Raw genomic sequence first — 24,604 nt, forward strand, 5'->3', positions numbered from 1 at the left:
ATGTTAATTAGTAAATCATCACACCTGTAACCATGGTAACATTTTACCCATTATTTTTTGTTGATATTGCATTCAAATTTTGAAGAATAATTTGAATTGTACACAGGATTTTACAAAAATACATTAGAAGAAAATTCAGATAACCATAACATCATCAGAATTACCAACGGAAGGAATAGTAACAGCTCTGTATCTAATCAATAATTTGCAACAGGTTTTTTTTATCATCATATGCAAACATATCCTTATAATCATGTAAATTAACACATATTGATCCTTATCATTTCAGCAATCATTTCAGACAAAGCGCTACGCATTAACAGCAACTGTACACAGACGCATATACAAATAAAAACAATCAGTGAACATGTTGAAATTTGCATATTGTAAAGATAAGTGCTTAAATATATTCAAATTGGTGGCAGATTGCATTAAAATGTTACAATCAATAATCTGTTTGAATGACAGACATGGAAACCATGAAATTCATTAAAACAGTCATCCAATAATCACTATGTCTGGGTGTTTACATTACTGCTGCTGGCTTGACGATAAACTGGTTATTTGTCAAACATTTAGGTAGGCTAGTACTGAAAATTACCATGTATGATGTCTCTTGCAACATCGAGGAGATGCATGTTGATGCCAGGGAAACAGATCACACAATAGACTGTTACAATTCAACACTGTACAAAGACAGACATATTTTATGATTCTTCGTCTCAGTGTCTGGGTGCTGTCTGGCACCGGGTTCAATCAGGCAGACACACAATTTAATTTCCATGAACGCAAGTCACAATTGTATGTCTTCCCAAATAAAGACAATATCGAACTATGAAAACAAGACGTCAAATGGTCCTTGTTGAGAATTAGTACATCGAGACAAACACTGGAATTGCGTGCTCATTTCAGCATAGGAGGTCATTGACACCGGTTGAAAAATAGGTCATCTCACTCAGCTGTTGGCCAGCGACGAAATGGGCAGACGGACGGTTTTCAAGCAGAATACATTTGACGTAGCAATCGCAAGTGACCTGGTCAGTCAACAGTATCCAGTTTTCATTAAATTATGACCTGTCAGTAGTCATGGTAGTAACGGTGAGGAACGTGCGCCGACAAGACAGCCTAAATGAGAACTCGGCCAGTGCAATCTGAAAGTAGGTCACGCTGTCGGATGAGCTGTTTCGCAACTTTTGCAACATGATCTAATTACTGACGACGATATACACAATAATGTAGAGACATTTGGTCAGCTCAAAGTACCGTACAGCGAATATCATTGTATTTTGACGGCGCAACTTAAAGTTAGCCTACCTGGTTGGTCTTGAAAAAATAGAGCAGGCGAGTGAATGTCCGCCATGTTTAAAATAGATTACTTGGGTATGTCGAAATTTGTGAATGGAGAGGGATAATCGGAATGCAATTAAACATTCCTATCACGCAAAAGGGGCGGCAGTCATTCATAAATTACAAACCGTAGTGTCTTCAGTTATTCTACGTTTGTTTTGGAATGTTTCATGCAGTTCCATTAATGTTATGGAATTCTAAACTTGAACGTTCACGCAGTCCAGTTATTTGTTTCGTCGCGAAATGCACTCTACCCATACAGCAGTACAAATTTACCTCCCGCAACAAGAGAGCGTAAAGGTCTTGCCACAAGGGGCGGAGCGTAGGAAGTGGCGCACGCGTTTTGAACAGGTGCCTTCCATTATGTTGCCAGCATGTTGATATTTAGCTCACGGCCATTTCACGATGCGAGAAAATCCTGTTTTCAGTTCATGCTAGGTTGAATGTGTAAACACACTTGGGGCGTTAACGAACAGTCATGTGGATTTGTAATGCCCGTGCGTAAAAGTCGGTCAAAATGTCCTCGATCGGGGCTGTAGTTTATTAAGAAGCGTAGAGATAAACGATAAAAAGACGTGACCGAATAGTTGTAAATAGTAACATGTAAACACATGTTACTTTTGACATAGATACAATGTGTGCATGCGCGGTGTCATTGTTTACGCTATGCACGTGATTCTCGCTTTTACGTCAGTAACTAACACACAAACACATATCAAAATTAGGTCAGTGATAATTTGCCCTGTTAATTAAAACTGTTAAATAAGCGACAGATCAACAAAATACAGGTCTATTGTGTACTTCCGTGATCTAAGTAAGCGCCTAATATTGATATGACACGGGAGACATGCTCTGGCATTGTGAATTTCAAACATTTCTCTATACATTATACATTATCCCGCATATCGATCTGTGATCTAATGGCGTTTTTATAAGTATTATCATAACTCGTTATGCTCACATTGCTCGAAGAAGTTAACTCTTCTGTTCCTGTTTATTATTCAATTTCAATACATCTGCAAATTGTACTGAACACTGTCCTTCCTAAATAATTTCAAGTAATGTATGCACTGCCCGCTCCTCAATACATTATTTGAATAATTGAGTGTTGAACTCTGTAGCCGAAACTGTGAGGAGCTCGTTTAGTACAGACAGACAGATATCATATTTTCGTCTTACCGAGGCGGGATCATAAAAATACATGCATCAGATAGGAGTGTATACAAAAAATAACAATACAGAGCCACTCATATATATAAAGTTATTAGAGACGATAAAAAAATTAGTTGATATAAACAGATAAAAATGTTTTCCCATGCATATAACAATAGCTTTCTGCGTTGTAATATTAAGAAGCAGGTTTAGGCAGTGACATATACCTCATGTTTAAAAAGGACACACAATTTCTCATTGTTTGGCAGGTTTAAAAAGTTGGGCAATTCAGCCGTTATACTCGTAATAAATGTAGATCTTAGATCATCGTATAATGGACATTGGAATAAAACATGTTTCTTATCTTCAAGATGATCATTACAGTTAAAGCACACTCTGTCTTCAACTTTTGAATTGATATATCTGCCTGCTTCGATTCTTAAAGGTGCAATACCACATCTAAAATTTGTAAAAGCAGAACTGTAACTCCGGGGCGTATAGGTCTTGACAAAGTTTTCACAGCAAAAACAATCTGTATAAATCCTATACATACGGAGTTTGCTTGTACCCGTATGAACATTATTTAGCCATAAAAGTTCCTGCCGGCTAATAGATATTTTTACCATAAGGACAGACCATATCTGCAGGAAACCAATGGATTAATGTTTGGATTATCTATATGATTACAGTGATAGGACTACGTTAATCCTAAACTTGTTAGACCGGGCGGCTATACTAGGTTTGATTGTTTGTTGTTTTACACCGCATTCACACATTTTCCAGCTATTTGACGAGTCTCGGACAAAACGAGATGGTGGGGTACCTTTAATACCTAGTTTCCTCTTATAACAGTGAATGCAATATTACAATGTTACAACTACCTCTCAAATTACGAAATATTAAAAATAAATTTTGAACAAAATATCTTGAAATCCAAATGCCTGCTAAGGGTACTTCGTTTGGAACCCTAGGTGTATCCTGTACGTAGATAACCACACATATAACCTATTTCAAATTAACTGTAATGTTTTAAACCAATGGGAGATTTGTTACAGTCAGCTTATTTTTTGTTTAAACATATTTATTTCCGTAATACACACAGTAAACTACGGTTATTACGAACTCAAAGGGACCACTGATTTTAGTTCGTTATAACCGTAGTTCGTTATAAGCATTTACAGCATATTTACAGCAAATGGTCTGGACAACAGCAAAAAGTTCGGTACATCCGTCAGTTCGTTATAAGCGTGTTCGTTATAAACGTAGTTTACTGTACAATCAAAAGTGAAAATACAGTCAAGGTAGCAACAACTTGAAGATAATACCAGTGGATATATATGATGGAGGTGGGACGGCTCCGAGTAATAAGCTGTATAAACTGTTTAATGATCAAGTTTATATCTTTTTGTCTCGACAGATTCCCAAATTGTTTGGTTAACATTTGCGGTTTCTAAGGAATTGCCATAAAGTATAGAATTAGTACAAAAAAGTGTTTACAGAATATGTTCTGGAAGAAATTTTATTTTCAACAAAAAGGACTAGCCCCGCCAACCAAGAATATCAAATGGCCGGTCCAACATTATATAAACAACTACAGCCAGCGAGAGTGGCGAACATATTGTAACAGTGAAAGACAGGATTTAATTAAGTCATTATTTCATGTAACTTTCCCCGATCAATAATAAAATACAATGTCCAAATTCCAAATAAAATTCCCAACGTCATACCGGTTCATCCATTACCGACAAAAAAGATTTTTGCAATATCCTAAGCAACATTATCGTGTTTTAGGTACGATTTAATAAAATCGATGCTGCGTATAGTACACCATGGACTACATGGTAAACATAATGGCAATACAAGTTGCTGCATATAACTGTTTGATACATGAAACTAAAGGGGTTTCCACAGTCAGTTCCTCATAACAAACAAGACACACGCATACGTTGAAGGTAAACTGTATATCATATCTAGAAATCTTACCTCAACGGCAGAAATACCCGAGTGTACATAGCGAACATGTGATGTCCGCACGGAATCATTAGAACTGGTCTATTGTTTAACTGTTGGTGTGATGAATTCCACACCACGTGACCAACATGATACGTTCATATTAATTTAAAAAACTCTAGCCTTGTCCTCAACCGTGAGGCTTTTAAGGAGCAATAAAATCATCACCAGCTACACCATAATTGAGCGTGGGAGCAATGTTTCATTGTTTTCTAATTACAAGGGTAATAATATTACGGATTTACGACATGTCTGGTCTTAATTGAGCTGTCTGTCAAGCAGACAGTCTGATTGCACGAAATGCATAGATGTGGAACCCTATCACCAGGCTTTAATTAGCATTCAACAGATGGCGGTTTGAACAAGTGGGAATTCCCCGTTCTATAAATAGAACAGCAGCGCGCGTGTTTACAAAGCGTTCGCCGATGAGATGATGTAATCGAATTTCAATGCTTAGAAATGCACGCATGCGTATTTTGCTCTGTTTGACACGCATCTTCAGAATATAATATTTGGGAATGCCTTTTTGAAAACAGAAACAAACCTGCTTCTAAACTGTTATGTTCAAGCTCTGCGTCAAGTGAGCTATATGACACACAATTGGGAGTATGTTCATCCGTATTTTGTGTTGTTTAAATCATTTAAACCAAACTCTCTTTAGATGACAACCAAATCGCTAGACTAATTTACTATTTCGTAAGCGATTTGCACGTCCAATTCTACCCGGGGAATCACGTACGTGGCAACACGCGATGTTTGCAGTGGCACGGGAATTAAGAGGCGAGACCGTTTTCGGACTAAACAGTATCACAGATATAAAGCTAACTCTCGTCTCAACTCAGACAACACATAGACAAGAAGACTGATATCTGAGGAGGTAAAATGGCACTCTTGCTTACCTGATATAATGAACTGAAAGTTAATGTGGAGTGAAATAGTTACCAAGCAAGATTAATATCTGTCACAGGAGGTTTAGTGTTCCTAATAGCTGGTTGTATGGTATGCAGTATTTGAGATGGCATTTTCGCATCAATGTTGTATTCTTTACACTCGTTGCTATGGTAGCAAACAACTATGTAAATCATCATCCAACATGGCACGGCAGTTCCAGAGATGTATATCGATATATTTTTGCAACATCATCAACAGAGGCCCACGTTAAGTGATGACAAACACACTGAAAGCAACTTGAAACTGATCTTGGTTATTACTCCATGCGTAGTTTCAGTTCAATGTGAATTTGGGTTGTGAGAACGATACTTTAACTCAAAGAACATTTCCCACTGGTGTGCCACATAGCCCACAGCGGGCTTAGCTCTCCGTAACTTGCTTTCTCAGAAATTAGTGTATAAGAGTTTTCGCATTTTGAATTAATACATGCACATGTATAAACTACTCGTACACACACTCTATATAACTCTGACACACACAGCCCTGACACACACTATATAACCCTGATACACACACATACAGCCCTGACACACACTATATAACCCTTATACACACACATACAGCCCTGACACACACTATATAACCCTGATACACACAAATACAGCCCTGACACACACTATATACCCCTGACACACACAAATACAGCCCTGACACACACTATATACCCCTGACACACACACATACAGCCCTGATACACACTATATAACCCTGACACACACTATATAACTCTGACACACACATTATACAACTCTGACACACTACACAACTCTGACACACACACTACACAACCCTGACACACACACTACACAACTCTGACACACACACTACACAACTCTGACACACACACTACACAACCCTGACACACACAGTACACAACTCTGACACACACACTACACAACTCTGACACACACACTACACAACTCTGACACACACTATACAACCCTGACACACACATTATACAACCCTGACACACACACTACACAACTCTGACACACACTACACAACTCTGACACACACACTACACAACTCTGACACACACTATACAACCCTGACACACACATTATACAACCCTGACACACACACTACACAACTCTGACACACACACTACACAACTCTGACACACACACACTACACAACTCTGACACACACTATATAACTCTGACACACACATTATACAACTCTGACACACTACACAACTCTGACACACACACTATACAACTTTGACACGCACACTATGCAACCTTGACACTCACACTACACAACTCTGACACTCACTTTACAACCCTGACACACACACTACACAACTCTGACACACACTTTACAACCCTGACACACACTATACTACTCTGAAACATACTATGCAACCTTGACACTCACACTACACAACTCTGACACACACATTATACAACTCTGACACACACACTACACAACTCTGACACACACTATATAACTCTGACACACACAGTATACAACAGTGACACACACACACACACACACTACACTACACACACACACACACACACACACACACACACAAAGCTTGAAAAGTACACTCATATGCATGCGAGGAATTCCTTGGTGTTTAGGTTGGTTGATATATATGGTTGTGGTATGTGGTGATTGTGACAGATTTCCAATTTATATATATTCATATATAATGGTTATTAAATATTGTTTAAGATTATTGAATATACAATCTCATAGATTCCCGAAAGATATATTATAATATGATGGTACTCTTTGATAAAAATGGAAAACGAAATTGGGCAACAGACGTTAAAGACTTGCTGTTTTTCGTTGGTTATGGCAATGTATAGTGTGAACGAAATATTCAATGTCATTCGTATTTCATTAGATCACTGACACAAAGACTAAAAGACATGTATTTACAAAATTGGTCTCAGTCTGTATCTGAATCAAACAAATGCATTTATTACAAAATGGTAAAAATTGTTTATATCCTGATCAGTGTTTATCTTCTTTAAATGTAAAAAATATTCCTGGTTTCTTCAGCAAGATTTCGATGTTGTTCACATGACCTTTTTATTGAAACTGGGCGTCACATGGGTATTAAAAGAGAAGAACGCATTTGTCAATTTTCCACCCTGAATGACATTGAAGAGGAATATCACTTCCTTTATATGCCCATTTTATGTAACATTAAGTGAGTGAGTTGGGTTTAACGCCCCTTTTGACAATAGTCCAGTTATATCGCGGCGTGTCAGCTTAATGTGGGAGGAAGCCCGAAGTGATGCATGTCTCAGACGTTTACCACTTCGGTGAAACCCACGACAAACCTAGAAACATAATCGGGGCGAACCTGGAATCGAACCCACAATCATAGATTTCTGGCGTGCCCAAAGGGACGCAACTCTGCACAGCGAATCGCGGCGCCTTAGACGACTGGGCCACCCGTGCCCCCTAATATCACTTTGATGAGAGAGAATGAGACTGACAGATGAGAGAGAGAGAGAGAGAGAGAGAGAGGGAGGCAGGGAGAGAGAGGCAGGGAGAGAGAGAGACAGGGAGAAAAAAAGCTGAGACGGACGGAAAGGGGGAGAGAGAGAGAGAGAGAGAGAGGCAGGGAGAGAGAGGCAGGGATAGAGAGAGACAGGGAGAGAAAGCTGAGACGGACGGAAAGGGGGAGACAGATGAGAGAGAGGGTTGAGAGCGATAGGGACAGATACATGAGATAGGGAAAGAGTGAGCCAGAGATAGGAGAGAGGCCGAGGGTGAGAGAGAGGGAGAGAGAGAGAGAGATGAAGGAGATACGGACAGAGAGATAGGGAGAAAGTGAGATAGACAGACACACACACACACACACACACAGAGGCAATGTTGGACACAGAATTAATGGCGTTTCGCTGTATGTCCAGGCCACTTCAAAAGCACAACACTCCACGGAACAAAGAGATACAATGCGCTTTATATCAATACCCTGGTCAACGGACATTCCCATTGCATCAGCTCCCACAGAAGTGCATAAATGTTGCGAACAAAGGCTGAACAACGTAGCATGAGGTGCAGCACAATGGACAGACTGATGGCACAGGTGATACTGATACAAACAGCAACTTGGAGCCGTGGAGCGCAATGCCATTTTAAATATGTTGTTATTGAAATAGGTCAGATTTCCGGTCGTATTTTAATGACACCCGCACCCCACCGGTTAATCACGAAGTCAGAGTAGGGGAATGATTATCTTCGAGGGCAGTTTTACTGTTGTAATGTGATGGTGACGTCTGTATTGTAATATCACTGTGATGGTTAAGTCTCTATTGTAATGTCACTGTGATGACGAAGTCCCTGTTGTAATATCACTGTGATGGTTAAGTACCTATGGTAATATTGTTGTGATGGTGAAGTCTCTATTGTAAAATCACTGTGATGGTTAAGTCTCTATTGTTATATCACTGTGATGACGAAGTCAGTATTGTTATATCACTGTGATGACGAAGTGACTATTGTAATATCACTGTGATGACGAAGTCAGTATTGTTATATCACTGTGATGACGAAGTCAGTATTGTTATATCACTGTGATGACGAAGTGACTATTGTTATATCACTGTGATGACGAAGTCAGTATTGTTATATCACTGTGATGACGAAGTGACTATTGTAATATCACTGTGATGACGAAGTGACTATTGTTATATCACTGTGATGACGAAGTGACTATTGTTATATCACTGTGATGACGAAGTCAGTATTGTTATATCACTGTGATGACGAAGTCAGTATTGTTATATCACTGTGATGACGAAGTCTCTATTGTTATATCACTGTGATGACGAAGTGACTATTGTAATATCACTGTGATGACGAAGTCACTATTGTTATATCACTGTGATGACGAAGTCACTATTGTTATATCACTGTGATGACGAAGTCAGTATTGTTATATCACTGTGATGGTTATATTGCTGTGATGGTGAAGTCCCTATGGTAATATCACTGTGATGGTTAAGTCACTACTGTAATATCACCGTGATGAAGGGGTGACTATTGTAATATCACTGTGATGACGAAATCCCTTTTGTAATATTACTGTGATGGTTAAGTCTCAATTGTAATATCACTGTGATGACGAAGTGACTATTGTAATATCACTGTGATGACGAAGTGACTATTGTTATATCACTGTGATGACGAAGTGACTATTGTTATATCACTGTGATGACGAAGTCAGTATTGTTATATCACTGTGATGACGAAGTCAGTATTGTTATATCACTGTGATGACGAAGTGACTATTGTTATATCACTGTGATGACGAAGTCAGTATTGTTATATCACTGTGATGGTGAAGTCCCTATGGTAATATTGTTGTGATGGTGAAGTCTCTATTGAAATATCACTGTGATGACGTAATCCCCATTGTAATATCAATGTGATGGTTAAGTCACTACTGTTATATTGTTGTGATGGTGAAGTCTCTATTGAAATATCACTGTGATGACGGAATCCCCATTGTAATATCAATGTGATGGTTAAGTCACTACTGTAATATCTTTGTGATGAAGGAGTGACTATTGTAATATCAATGTGATGGTTAAGTCACTACTGTAATATTGCTGTGATGGCGAAGTCCCTATTGAAATATCACTGTGATGACGAAATCCCCATTGTAATATCAATGTGATGGTTAAGTCACTACTGTAATATTGCTGTGATGGTGAAGTCCCTATTGAAATATCACTGTGATGACGAAATCCCCATTGTAATATCACTGTGATGGTTAAGTCACTACTGTAATATCACTGTGATGAAGGAGTGACTATTGTAATATCACTGTGATGAAGGAGTGACTATTGTAATATCACTGTGATGGTTAAGTCACTACTGTAATATCACTGTGATGGTTAAGTCACTACTGTAATATCACTGTGATGAAGGAGTGACTATTGTAATATCACTGTGATGAAGGAGTGACTATTGTAATATCACTGTGATGGTTAAGTCACTACTGTAATATCACTGTGATGGTTAAGTCACTACTGTAATATCACTGTGATGAAGGAGTGACAATTGTAATATCACTGTGATGAAGGAGTGACTATTGTAATATCACTGTGATGAAGGAGTGACTATTGTAATATCACTGTGATGAAGGAGTGACTATTGTAATATCACTGTGATGAAGGAGTGACTATTGTAATATCACTGTGATGGTTAAGTCACTACTGTAATTTCACTGTGATGGTTAAGTCACTACTGTAATATCACTGTGATGAAGGAGTGACTATTGTAATATCACTGTGATGAAGGAGTGACTATTGTAATGTCACTGTGATGAAGGAGTGACTATTGTAATATCACTGTGATGAAGGAGTGACTATTGTAATATCACTGTGATGAAGGAGTGACTATTGTAATATCACTGTGATGAAGGAGTGACTATTGTAATATCACTGTGATGGTTAAGTCACTACTGTAATATCACTGTGATGGTTAAGTCACTACTGTAATATCACTGTGATGAAGGAGTGACTATTGTAATATCACTGTGATGAAGGAGTGACTATTGTAATATCACTGTGATGAAGGAGTGACTATTGTAATATCACTGTGATGAAGGAGTGACTATTGTAATATCACTGTGATGAAGGAGTGACTATTGTAATATCACTGTGATGAAGGAGTGACTATTGTAATATCACTGTGATGAAGGAGTGACTATTGTAATATCACTGTGATGAAGGAGTGACTATTGTAATATCACTGTGATGAAGGAGTCACTACTGTAATATCACTGTGATGGTTAAGTCACTACTGTAATATCACTGTGATGGTTAAGTCACTACTGTAATATCACTGTGATGAAGGAGTGACTATTGTAATATCACTGTGATGAAGGAGTGACTATTGTAATATCACTGTGATGAAGGAGTGACTATTGTAATATCACTGTGATGAAGGAGTCACTATTGTAATATCACTGTGATGAAGGAGTGACTATTGTAATATCACTGTGATGAAGGAGTGACTATTGTAATATCACTGTGATGAAGGAGTCACTACTGTAATATCACTGTGATGAAGGAGTGACTATTGTAATATCACTGTGATGGTTAAGTCACTACTGTAATATCACTGTGATGAAGGAGTGACTATTGTAATATCACTGTGATGAAGGAGTGACTATTGTAATATCACTGTGATGAAGGAGTCACTATTGTAATATCACTGTGATGGTTAAGTCACTACTGTAATATCACTGTGATGAAGGAGTGACTATTGTAATATCACTGTGATGAAGGAGTGACTATTGTAATATCACTGTGATGAAGGAGTGACTATTGTAATATCACTGTGATGAAGGAGTGACTATTGTAATATCACTGTGATGAAGGAGTGACTATTGTAATATCACTGTGATGAAGGAGTGACTACTGTAATATCACTGTGATGAAGGAGTCACTATTGTAATATCACTGTGATGAAGGAGTCACTATTGTAATATCAATGTGATGAAGGAGTCACTACTGTAATATCACTGTGATGAAGGAGTGCCTATTGTAATATTGCTGTGATGGTTAAGTCACTACTGTAATATCAATGTGATGAAGGAGTGACTATTGTAATATCACTGTGATGGTTAAGTCACTACTGTAATATCACTGTGATGAAGGAGTGACTATTGTAATATCACTGTGATGAAGGAGTGACTATTGTAATATCACTGTGATGAAGGAGTGACTATTGTAATATCACTGTGATGAAGGAGTGACTATTGTAATATCACTGTGATGAAGGAGTGACTATTGTAATATCACTGTGATGAAGGAGTGACTATTGTAATATCACTGTGATGAAGGAGTGACTACTGTAATATCACTGTGATGAAGGAGTGACTATTGTAATATCACTGTGATGAAGGAGTGACTATTGTAATATCACTGTGATGAAGGAGTCACTACTGTAATATCACTGTGATGAAGGAGTCACTACTGTAATATCACTGTGATGAAGGAGTGACTATTGTAATATCAATGTGATGAAGGAGTGACTATTGTAATATCACTGTGATGAAGGAGTGACTATTGTAATATCACTGTGATGGTTAAGTCACTACTGTAATAACACTGTGATGAAGGAGTGACTATTGTAATATCACTGTGATGAAGGAGTGACTATTGTAATATCAATGTGATGAAGGAGTCACTACTGTAATATCACTGTGATGAAGGAGTGACTATTGTAATATCAGTGTGGTGGTTAAGTCACTACTGTAATATCACTGTGATGGTTAAGTCACTACTGTAATATCACTGTGATGAAGGAGTCACTATTGTAATATCACTGTGATGAAGGAGTGACTATTGTAATATCACTGTGATGAAGGAGTGACTATTGTAATATTACTGTGATGAAGGAGTGACTATTGTAATATCACTGTGATGAAGGAGTGACTATTGTAATATCACTGTGATGAAGGAGTGACTATTGTAATATCACTGTGATGAAGGAGTGACTATTGTAATATCGCTGTGATGAAGGAGTGACTATTGTAATATCACTGTGATGAAGGAGTGACTATTGTAATATCACTGTGATGGTTAAGTCACTACTGTAATATCACTGTGATGAAGACCGACCTCTTGTCCAATGGTAAAGTCGCATATCGTGTCAGCTTTAAATGAAAAAACTTTTTTTTATTAATTATTGATTTGTACTGTATATCCACTGAAAAGTTGATTTGTCGGATGGAAAACCAAAAAAAACCTGTGCATGTCAGATTCAACAATAACTAAATTGATTTGATTGGCTAACCAAGCTGTTCCAATTTTGGCGTTTATGTTCCCATGAACCGAATAATATTAGGTCACGCTTATTTGCGGACTACCGTTTCTTGATTGGCTGACAATAGGTGGGCGGGATCTAGGTTGCATTAGTGCGCTGAACGATGTAATGAGCATCGATCTACGAAGTTGGGATACGATGACATGCATCAACCAAGTAAGCGAGCCCGACATCTCGCTCCCGTTGGTCGCCTCTTACGAAAATCATGGGTTGCTGAAGATAATTCAAACCCAGATCTTCACGGGGCGTCTCACAACTGTGCGAGTTCTCATAGACAGAGAGTGCTCCCAAAAATAACTGATAACTTTTGTATCTTACAGTGTTGGGAAAATTAATAACGCTGTCGTTTCCAAATGACATTTTCTGAGCATCGAATACTCATTAAACACATGCTTTATATCTTATAAGCATTACTGATTAAAGTAACTGAGTAAACTACGTTTAAAACGAACACTCTTATGACGAACTGACCGATATGACGAACTTATGTTTTAGTCCCGGCATTCTGTTGTATATATGCTGTATATACGCTTATAACGAACTACGGTTATTACGAACACCAATTAGTGGCCCTTTGGAGTTCGTTATAACCGTAGTTTACTGTAAATTGATGGTACATTACATGTAAGTATGAGAGTTTTTAAGGTAGAATTGAACATGTAGACAGATGCATACTTACATGCCCCACCATGCCTATAGAATTCCCAATACGTAGCACGTGATAGCTGATATTACACAATCGGTTTTGTTCATAAGTCAGGAGTAGATGAAATAAGACACATGTCATTTCAATTGCTTTCTTACAAATGTGAAATAAGACATAAATCGAGATGCACGCGTCAAGGAGCTTCTATTTAGACAGAACGCGTGTATCAGACTCCCAGACAATAACATGGGTCAGTGGCCATTCTGTGTTGGCATGTTTGCTTTCTTTTTTTAGATGATAGAAATTTTATGTCTTGAAGTCTTGAAGCACTGACGGCAAAATGTCCCGTCTCAAACAAATAAAGTTACTTAAGTTCCCGCACAATGGCGTATGGTTTACATTTTGATGAGGTACAAATTGGCCGCACTGGCAGTTGGCTGAATGAGGGTGTGTAAAGCGAGTAGAATATCTAAGTTTCGTCATGAGTATTCATGATGTCGTATTCAGTTCAAGTGATCTTTCTGGCATACCCTTGGCATACTTTTAGCTCATCTAGCCATACTTATGCTCATTTAGCCATACTTCAGCTCATCTAGCCATGTTTGTAACCGATCTAGCCATACTTAGTACTCATCTAGCCATACTTTTAACTCATCTAGCCATACGTTTAACTCATATCACCATACGTTTGACTCATCTAACCATACGTTTAACTCATCTAGCCATACGTTTAACTCATCTAGACATACATTTAACTCATCTCACCATACGTTTAACTCATCTAGTCATAGGTTTTAACTCATCGAGCCATACTTTCAACTCATCTAGCCATACGTTTAACTCATATAGTCATAAGTTTAACTCATCTAGCCATACGTTTAACTCGTCTCACCATACGTTTAACTCATCTCACCATACGTTTAACTCATCTAGTCAAACGTTTAACTCATCTAGCCATACGTTTAACTCATCTAGTCATACGTTCAACTCATCTAGCCATACTTTCAACTCATCTAGTCAAACGTTTAACTCATCTAGCCATACTTTTAACTCATCTAGCCACATTTTCAACTCATCAAGCCACACGTTTAACTCATCTAGCCATACGTTTAACGCATCTAGACATACGTTTAACTCATCTCAACATACGTTTAACTCATCTAGTCATAAGTTTAACTCATCTAGACATACTTTCAACTCATCTAGCCATGAGTTTAACTCATCTCACCATACGTTTAACTCATCTAGCCATACTTTCAACTAATCTAGCCATACGTTTAACTCATATAGTCATAAGTTTAACTCATCTAGCCATACGTTTAACTCGTCTCACCATACGTTTAACTCATCTCACCATACGTTTAACTCATCTAGTCAAACGTTTAACTCATCTAGCCATACGTTTAACACATCTAGCCATACGTTCAACTCATCTAGCCATACTTTCAACTCATCTAGCCATACGTTTAACTCATCTAGTCATACGTTTAACTCATCTAGCCATACGTTTAACTCATCTAGCCATACGTTTAACTCATATCACCATACGTTTAACTCATCTAGCCATACGTTTAAGTCATCTAGCCATACGTTCAACTCATCTAGCCATACTTTCAACTCATCTAGCCATATGTTTAACTCATCTAGCCATACGTTTAACTCATCTAGCCATACTTTTAACTCATCTAGCCACATTTTCAACTCATCAAGCCACACGTTTAACTCATCTAGCCACACGTTTAACTCATCTAGCCATACGTTTAACTCATCTAGTCATACGTTTAACTCATCAAGCCACACGTTTAACTCATCTAGCCATATGTTTAACTCATCTAGTCAAACGTTTAACTCATCTAGCCATACGTTTAACTCATCTAGTCAAACGTTTAACTCATCTAGCCATACGTTTAACTCATCTAGTCAAACGTTTAACTCATCTAGCCACACTTTTAACTCATCTAGCCATACGTTTAACTAATCTAGTCATACGTTTAACTCATCTAGACATCATTTTGTTATTGTTCATGTTAGAATCACAAGGAGAAAAGAGTTTTTTTCTGTCAGTCACATAACCATTTTCAATGTATTTTCCTTATCAGTAAGATTGACCGTATCTATATTTGACATTTCCGGTGGACCAAATACATCCTCATCTGTCCTTATCTGTTATAAAATAAGAACCTGGACCTTTTTGTTTCCAATATTCACATCAATGTACATATTCTGATTCCAGAATATGTTCCAATATTAATCTAAATGTACAGATTTTATATTATAGGTGAGATTAAGAAATACCGTTAATGTTCCACTATTAATCTAAATGTACAGATTTTATGTTATAAATGAGATTAAGTAATACCGGTAATGTTCACAATTAATAATAAATGTACATTTTCAGATGGATAAAGGCCATCAGTTGACACAGTTTAGATAACCTTTGGATTTAGGATCAGCTGATTTAGATGGTGGCGTTCTTACACGCATATACCAACCAACCAACCAACCAACCAGTTGGGTACTTTGGACCTTCAGGTCGCAGTGTTTCTGCTACTGTTTTCAGCCTTGTAACATTTTGAGAACGTTTGTACATTGTTGGTCAAATCCAATGCTCAAGAGTATAATTTGTTTTGCCCGCCAGTCAACATGTACATGATTCAAAGTACAAGGATTTACAAACGTCCGGAGTTTGCATCCAGGACGATCTGGGCGAGGATTACGATGGCCATAAAAAAATAATAATTTGGTAAAAAGGTTAGGTATTCCATCCTTAAAAAGTCTTACTTTATATCCTTGTTTAAACATTAATTACACCCCTTGCATGTAATGTCCACAGGAAAGTCGGACAGTGGCATAAGAGGCGGGACAATCTTGTCGGAAATTGAAAGATTCCGAATGATTCCAGGGGCGGTTGGGTAGCCTAGTGGTTAAAGCGTTCGCTCGTCACGCCGAAGACCCAGGTTCGATTCCCGACATGGGTACAATATGTGAAGCCCATTGCTGGTGTCCCCCGACGTGATATTGCTGTAATATTGCTAAAGCGGCGTAAAACCGTACTCATTCCCTCACTCCCTCACCAAATGATTCCAGAATTGCTGGTTTCTTGTTTATGAACAGAGTTTGGCAAATCTCCATCTACTCCACACTCCCTGTAGACAGAGGTGGTGATATTCAAGCAGCAGCACATGAGACTTTGTTGCAAAACGAATTAAAAATATATACTTACTGTTGTACTTTTAATATCTAAAGTCTATTTAAACAATTCAAGGTCTTCTTTCAATACGAGATGTTAGCAATTTAACGAACTTGTTCTTTTAAACCATTTAAGTATGTTAAGGAAATAGTTCTCTTAAACTAAAAATGATACTATTGACTTTATCAAAAGAATGTTTTGAAAAAATGGTTTCCTGGACGAAATTAGTTTATATCGTTGCAAAGATAATACAAAACATGCTAAGATATTTCAAATAAAGTAGAACATGGATATAACGAACTATAAGGAACCAGAGAAATCAGTTCGTTATATCCGTTGTTCGTTATACTGGTTTTCGCTTTTCGTAATGGTACTCAATGTTGATTTTGGAATGCCAAATTCCATTGCAATGTCTTTCTTGGTTTTTTATGCCAGCATCATCAGCATTTATAATTCTCAATTGTGTGTCTAAACTGACAGCTTTCCTCTTACTATTCCCGCCGTGATAGCATATTTTATGTGATATTAAATAGGAGATAAATCGGTGATTCGTTAATAGTTCGTTGTATCCGTTTGTTCGCTATATCTGTGTTTGTTGTATCCTTGTTCTACTGTATTGTAAATGTTGCTACTACACTTAACACGAAATGGCATGAAATATCAGAATTAAGCACGATACTAAGGAACTTCACCGTCATAGTATATAGTAGCAATAGGAATGACAGTGATAGTAGTAGTAGTAGTAGTAGAAGTAGTAGTAGTGGTAGTAGTAGTAGTAGTGGAAGTAGTAGCAGTAGTGGAAGTAGTAGCAGTAGTAGTAGTGGTAGTAGTAGTAGTAGTAGCAGTTGTAGTAGCAGTAGTAGTAGTAGCAGTAGTAGAAGTAGTGGTAGTAGTAGCAGTGGTAGTAGTTGTAGAAGTAGTAGCAGTAGCCGTAGCGGCAGTAGTAGTAGTAGCAGTAGCAGTAGTAGTAGTAGCAGTTGTAGCAGTAGTAGTAGTAGCAGTAGTAGTAGTAGTAGTAGTGGTAGCAGTAGTAGTAGTAGCAGTAGTAGTAGAAGTAGTAGCACTAGTAGTGGTAGCAGTAGCAGTAGTAGTAGTGGTAGCAGTAGTAGTAGCAGTAATAGTAGTGGTAGTAGTAGTAGCAGTAGTAGTAGTAGTGGTAGTAGTATGAGCAGCAGCAGCAGCAGTAGTAGTAGTAATTATTCTAGGGATAGCAGTAGTGGTAGAACTTTTAGGAATAGTAGTAGTAGAAGTAGTAGCATTAGTAGTTGTAGAAGTAGTAGCATTAGTAGTTGTAGTAGTAGTAGTATGAACAGTAGGGGACTAGTAGGAATAGTAATTATAGTAGCATTAGGGTTTGTAGATGTAGGAGTACTAGAAGTATTATTATTAGTAGTAGTAGAACAATTAGTAGTAGCAGTAGTAGAAGTAGTAGAAGTAGAAATATAAACAGTAGTAGCCACATGCACAAATACAGAAAGCCAAATGTAAAACAAAAAGCGGGGTTCGGTCGTGACTAATAAACAAATAAAAATATAAAGAAAGAACGAAAAACACAAAACAACCACAAAAACGAATAAATAAAGAGTGATACAGACAGCCATATATTAAGCATTAAATATAGCAAAAGCAAGATGGTTTGTAAACAAAGTGCTAAATCGTTAATGTCGCTAATTAACCCACTTCGGCAATGTAAAAATGTGATGTATATTTGGGTTGATATTTGTTATGTTATACATTATGTATGTGACAAACCATGAAATAAGGGATCTTATGGGTGAAAAATCACATGTTGATTTCTCATAGTTAATAATTACAGTCAGGTCCACTAAAATAAAATTAATAAACTTCAATTTAAATTCATTACAGAGAAACATGGCAGAAAATATTTTCTGCAAATCCAATTTTTCAGATGTTTTACTGTTTGTACAATAACTGCAGCTTTAGATATAATGTCTGATTAATTAAAAGTAGACATGTGTAATGACATTTTTTGAAATATTGTTTTTATTACATTACGAACTAACGAGAGAAAATTACGATATATGTTAACAGTCCACACATTTAGCGATTTTTTACGGAAGTCAGCTGACGTCAAGCGTCTTTCTTTATGATGTGACAGAGCAGTTGTATCAAAGCCCCCATAAGGTCCCTTTTCTCCTGGTGTCACATATTATGTTATGTTATATTATATAAACACAGCATAAGTGATAAGAAAGTGTTCTAGATTATTGAACATCCACTTGTAAATAGAAGACAAGTTTTCATTTAGAGTTACTACATGGCAAGTATATAGATGGTTTCACCGTAGCATACTCCACAGAATTCTTTCAACACACACATCACATTTTAAACTCGGCTAGACCGATAATCAAAACTTGGTTCGCCCATCCAGTAAGAGAAAGTCTATTGTATATACTTTAAGAATGCAAAATAATTTAAATATCTGGAAAAAAACAACTAATTGTATAACCAACAAGGTTGAAAGTACAATACACTTAACAGGGGAAATGTTAGATTTGGCTAATGGGGGAAAAAACGCCTAAACATGATAGCAACAACTGTGGGACTAAATCTATTCAATAATATCATCATCATCATCATCATCATCATCATCATCATCGACATCATCATCATCATCATCATCAATATACAATGTTGGAACCTCCGTAGCTGTGTAATTTGGATGTCCCCGCCTCACAATGTAACATATCATCTCAAACTGTAATATGAACTCATGCTATAAATATAATACTTAACAGGGGAAATGTTAGATTTGGCTTTTTGGAAAAAAACGCCTAACATGATAGCAACAACTGTGGGACTAAACCTATTCAATAATATCATCATCATCATCATCATCATCATCATCATCATCATCATCATCATCATCATCATCATCATCGACATCATCATCATCATCATCATCAATATACAATGTTGGAACCTCCGTAGCTATGTAATTTGGATAACCCCGCCTCCCAATGTAATATATCATCTCAAACTGTAATATGAACTCAGGCTATAAATATAATACGTCAACGCCACATAACAACCTCGATTATATGCCGAAACAGATTCCTTTAAGTGTAAAAGGCAAAATAGCGGTATATCTTACATGAATGGACCACTGAAAATCAGTGTTCGCGAAAGGGAAAGCATGCCCTGCCCTCTGAGTGGCACATTATTAATTCTGTATGATGTACGAGATGTAGACTTCTATACGGGGTTGCAGTAAACAGAGACTATTCACAGACATGCAATTCCATTAATCAATCAGTGCTACTACCAGTACTAATAAAGAATTGTTTATATATTTATAACATGGCATGTCTTATGATGCAAATACTTTACCTAAATAAAGTACAAGTTTACTTTTCTACAGTATCTTATATAATATTTCCTAATATAAGTACATAAAGTACTTTTCTACTTTTCTTTGATCTCTCCTTTCTAATACTTAGGTAACATGGGGTAGACCAGTCAGTGCCTTCCGCCATGACCTATGTTGTTTTAAGGTGTGTGACTAGTGGAACGTGTAACTTAACGGAGGATACCGATTGTATCCAGCTCCATCGGTGACACTCGTTACATACATGCAAAGACAAGACAACTGTTCACCCGAAAAAAACATTTAGTACAAGTCAAAATAGGGAATTGCATCAGACATCAATTTTGTCAGTGATGCGAAATTTTTTAGAAATGTCCTCCACGTGTCTAACCCAAAAACTTTTGCAAGCTTTGCTAAGGATTTGAACGTTGTAACCCTGATGATACAACATTTGCCAAAGAGTTGAATACCGTCCTTTGAAATATTCGTAGAAAGAGTATGTCAATAATTATAACAACTGTTTTGTGTATATTGTTAACTATAATTATTTAATATCAATGGTAGAGATACTGATTCACGCATTAGCATACGTTTGATAAGGACAATCATATATGTGATTTTATTCAAATATACACTTGGTATATTATGAGAATCAGTTTTGTGTCATGAACAGATAAACATGTCCCTATCAATAGTATGCTTTGGGTGTATTAAAGAAAGCAGTGGTCTTTTTTCTTGATAGACAATAAAGGTATATGGATGGAGTAGACAACGTTTCAAATAAAAGTGACAAAACCCTTTCCATTTTCATAAGAATATCTGTGAAAGTCCATTGTACGATTCGACTACATCATGAACACGTGTCTGTGAATCACTATAAGATAGTGATGACACCAGGCGTCTGCAAAAAGGTGACGTTTAAGAACGCATGTTACTAACGTTTAGATTTGAGACAGAATAAACACAGACAATAGTACAGAAAACGAGGGGGGAAGCATAATACACTGTGGGGAAACGTTTCCGAGGGACCACGTTCACCATCGGCCAGAAATACGTGTATTGATAAGTTGGAGGACATCTTTTACGCTGCGCAACCAGGGGCACGGCCAACTTATCAGATACGCCAGGAGAGTAAATGGTTTCCTGGACGAAATTAGTTTATCGTTGCAAAGATAATACAAAACATGCTAAGATATTTCAAATAAAGTAGAACATGGATATAACGAACTATAAGGAACCAGAGAAATCAGTTCGTTATATCCGTTGTTCGTTTTACTGGTTTTCGCTTTTCGTAATGGTACTCAATGTTGATTTTGGAATGCCAAATTCCATTGCAATGTCTTTCTTGTTTTTTTTATGCCAGCATCATCAGCATTTATAATTCTCAATTGTGTGTCTAAACTGACAGCTTTCCTCTTACTATTCCCGCCGTGATAGCATATTTTATGTGATATTAAATAGGAGATAAATCGGTGATTCGTTAATAGTTCGTTGTATCCGTTTGTTCGCTATATCTGTGTTCGTTGTATCCTTGTTCTACTGTATTGTAAATGTTGCTACTACACTTAACACGAAATGGCATGAAATATCAGAATTAAGCACGATACTAAGGAACTTCACCGTCATAGTAAATAGTAGCAGTAGGAATGACAGTGATAGTAGTAGTAGTAGTAGGGGTAGTAGTAGTAGTAGGGGTAGTAGTAGTAGTAGTAGTAGTAGCTGTAGTAGTAGCAGTTGTAGTAGCAGTAGTAGTAGTAGTAGTAGTAGCAGTAGAAGTAGTAGTAGTAGAAGTGGTAGTAGTAGTAGCAGTAGTAGTAGTTGTAGAAGTATTAGCAGTAGCGGCAGTAGTAGTAGTAGCAGTAGCAGTAGTAGTAGCAGTAGTAGTAGCAGTAGTAGTAGTAGTAGTAGTAGCAGTAGAAGTAGTAGTAGTAGAAGTGGTAGTAGTAGTAGCAGTAGTAGTAGTTGTAGAAGTATTAGCAGTAGCGGCAGTAGTAGTAGTAGCAGTAGTAGTAGTAGCAGTAGCAGTAGTAGTAGTAGTAGTAGTAGTAGCAGTAGTAGTAGAAGTAGTAGCACTATTAGTGGTAGAAGTAGCAGTAGTAGTAGTGGTAGCAGTAGTAGTAGTAGCAGTAATAGTAGTGGTAGTAGTAGTAGCAGTAGTAGTAGTAGTGGTAGTAGTATGAGCAGCAGCAGCAGCAGTAGTAGTAGTAATTATTCTAGGGATAGCAGTAGTGGTAGAAATATTAGGAATAGTAGTAGTAGTAGTAGTAGTAGCATTAGTAGTTGTAGAAGTAGTAGTGGTAGTTGTAGTAGTGGTAGTAGTAGTATGAACAGTAGGGGACTAGTAGGAATAGTAATTATAGTAGCATTAGGGTTTGTAGATGTAGGAGTACTAGAAGTATTATTATTAGTAGTAGTAGAACAATTAGTAGTAGCAGTAGTAGCAGTAGTAGAAGTAGAAATATAAACAGTAGTAGCCACATGCACAAATACAGAAAGCCAAATGTAAAACAAAAAGCGGGGTTCAGTCGTGACTAATAAACAAATAAAAATATAAAGAAAGAACGAAAAACACAAAACAACCACAAAAACGAATAAATAAAGATAGATACAGACAGACATATATTAAGCATTAAATATAGCAACAGCAAAATGGTTTGTAAGCAAAGGTGCTTCATCGTTAATGTCGCTAATTAACCCAAAATGCATAATGCAAAAATGTGATGTATATTTGGGTTGATATTTGTTATGTTATACATTATGTATGTGACAAACCATGAAATAAGGGATCTTTTGGGTGAAAAATCACATGTTGATTTCTCATAGTTAATAATTACTGTCAGGTCCACTAAAATAAAATTGATAAACTTCAATTCAAATTTATTACAGAGAAACATGGCAGAAAATATTTTCTGCAAATCCAATTTTTCAGATGTTTTACTGTTTGTGCAATAACTGCAGCTTTAGATATAATGTCTGATTAATTAAAAGTAGACATGTGTACTGAAATTCTTTGAAATATTGTTTTTATTACATTACGAACTAACGAGAGAAAATTACGATATTTGTTAACAGTCCACACATTTAGCGATTTTTTACGGAAGTCAGCTGACGTCAAGCGTTTTTCTTTATAATGTGACAGAGCAGTTGTATCATAGCCCCAATAAGGTCCCTTTTCTCCTGGTGTCACATATTATGTTACGTTATATTATATAAACACAGCATAAGTGATAAGAAAGTGTTCTAGATGATTGAACATCCACTTGTGAATAGAAGACAAGTTCGATTTAGAGTTACTACATGGCAAGTATATAGATGGTTTCACAGTAGCATGCTCCACAGAATTCTTCCAACACACACATCACATTTTAAACTCGGCTAGACCGATAATCAAAACTTGGTTCGCCCATCCAGAAAGAGAAAGTCTATTGTATATACTTTAAGAATGCAAAATAATTTAATTATCTGGAAAAAAACAACTAATTGTATAACCAACAAGGTTGAAATTACAATACACTTAACAGGGGAAATGTTAGATTTGGCTAATGGGGGAAAAAACGCCTAAACATGATAGCAACAACTGTGGGACTAAACCTATTCAATAATATCATCATCATCATCATCATCATCATACAATATTGGAACCTCCGTAGCTATGTAATTTGGATGTCCCCGCCTCACAATGTAATATATCATCTCAAACTGTAATATGAACTCAGGCTATAAATATAATACTTAACAGGAGAAATGTTAGATTTGGCTTTTTGGAAAAAAACGCCTAACATGATAGCAACAACTGTGGGACTAAACCTATTCAATAATATCATCATCATCATCATCATCATCATCATCATCAATATACAATGTTGGAACCTCCGTAGCTGTGTAATTTGGATGTCCCCGCCTCACAATGTAACATATCATCTCAAACTGTAATATGAACTCAGGCTATAAATATAATACTTAACAGGGGAAATGTTAGATTTGGCTTCTTGGAAAAAAACGCCTATCATGATAGCAACAACTGTGGGACTAAACCTATTCAATAATATCATCATCATCATCATCATCATCATCATCATCATCGACATCATCATCATCATCATCATCAATATACAATGTTGGAACCTCCGTAGCTGTGTAATTTGGATGTCCCCGCCTCACAATGTAACATATC

At 37.0% G+C, this 24,604-nt stretch overlaps 1 protein-coding gene across 4 annotated transcripts in view; it reads right to left on the reverse strand.

Annotated features, from left to right (window-relative positions):
- LOC139448533 (kelch-like protein 9) overlaps positions 1-24,604 on the reverse strand; it is a 75,492-nt gene that overhangs the window by 15,885 nt on the left and 35,003 nt on the right. The window contains exon 1 of one of the 4 annotated variants that reach the window (XM_071230092.1): positions 1,315-1,362. The exons of 2 other annotated variants lie outside the window; for them this stretch is intronic. The gene's annotated coding sequence lies outside the window, so the exon portion shown is untranslated. Of the gene's footprint in view, positions 1-601; positions 1,085-1,314; positions 1,363-24,604 lie in introns of those variants that run through there. One more of the 4 variants, XM_071230091.1, reaches the window with a different exon arrangement.

This window comes from Haliotis cracherodii, unplaced genomic scaffold (genome assembly GCF_022045235.1).
Source record: "Haliotis cracherodii isolate W230 unplaced genomic scaffold, xgHalCrac1.p SCAF_7, whole genome shotgun sequence".
NCBI lineage: Eukaryota > Metazoa > Mollusca > Gastropoda > Lepetellida > Haliotidae > Haliotis > Haliotis cracherodii.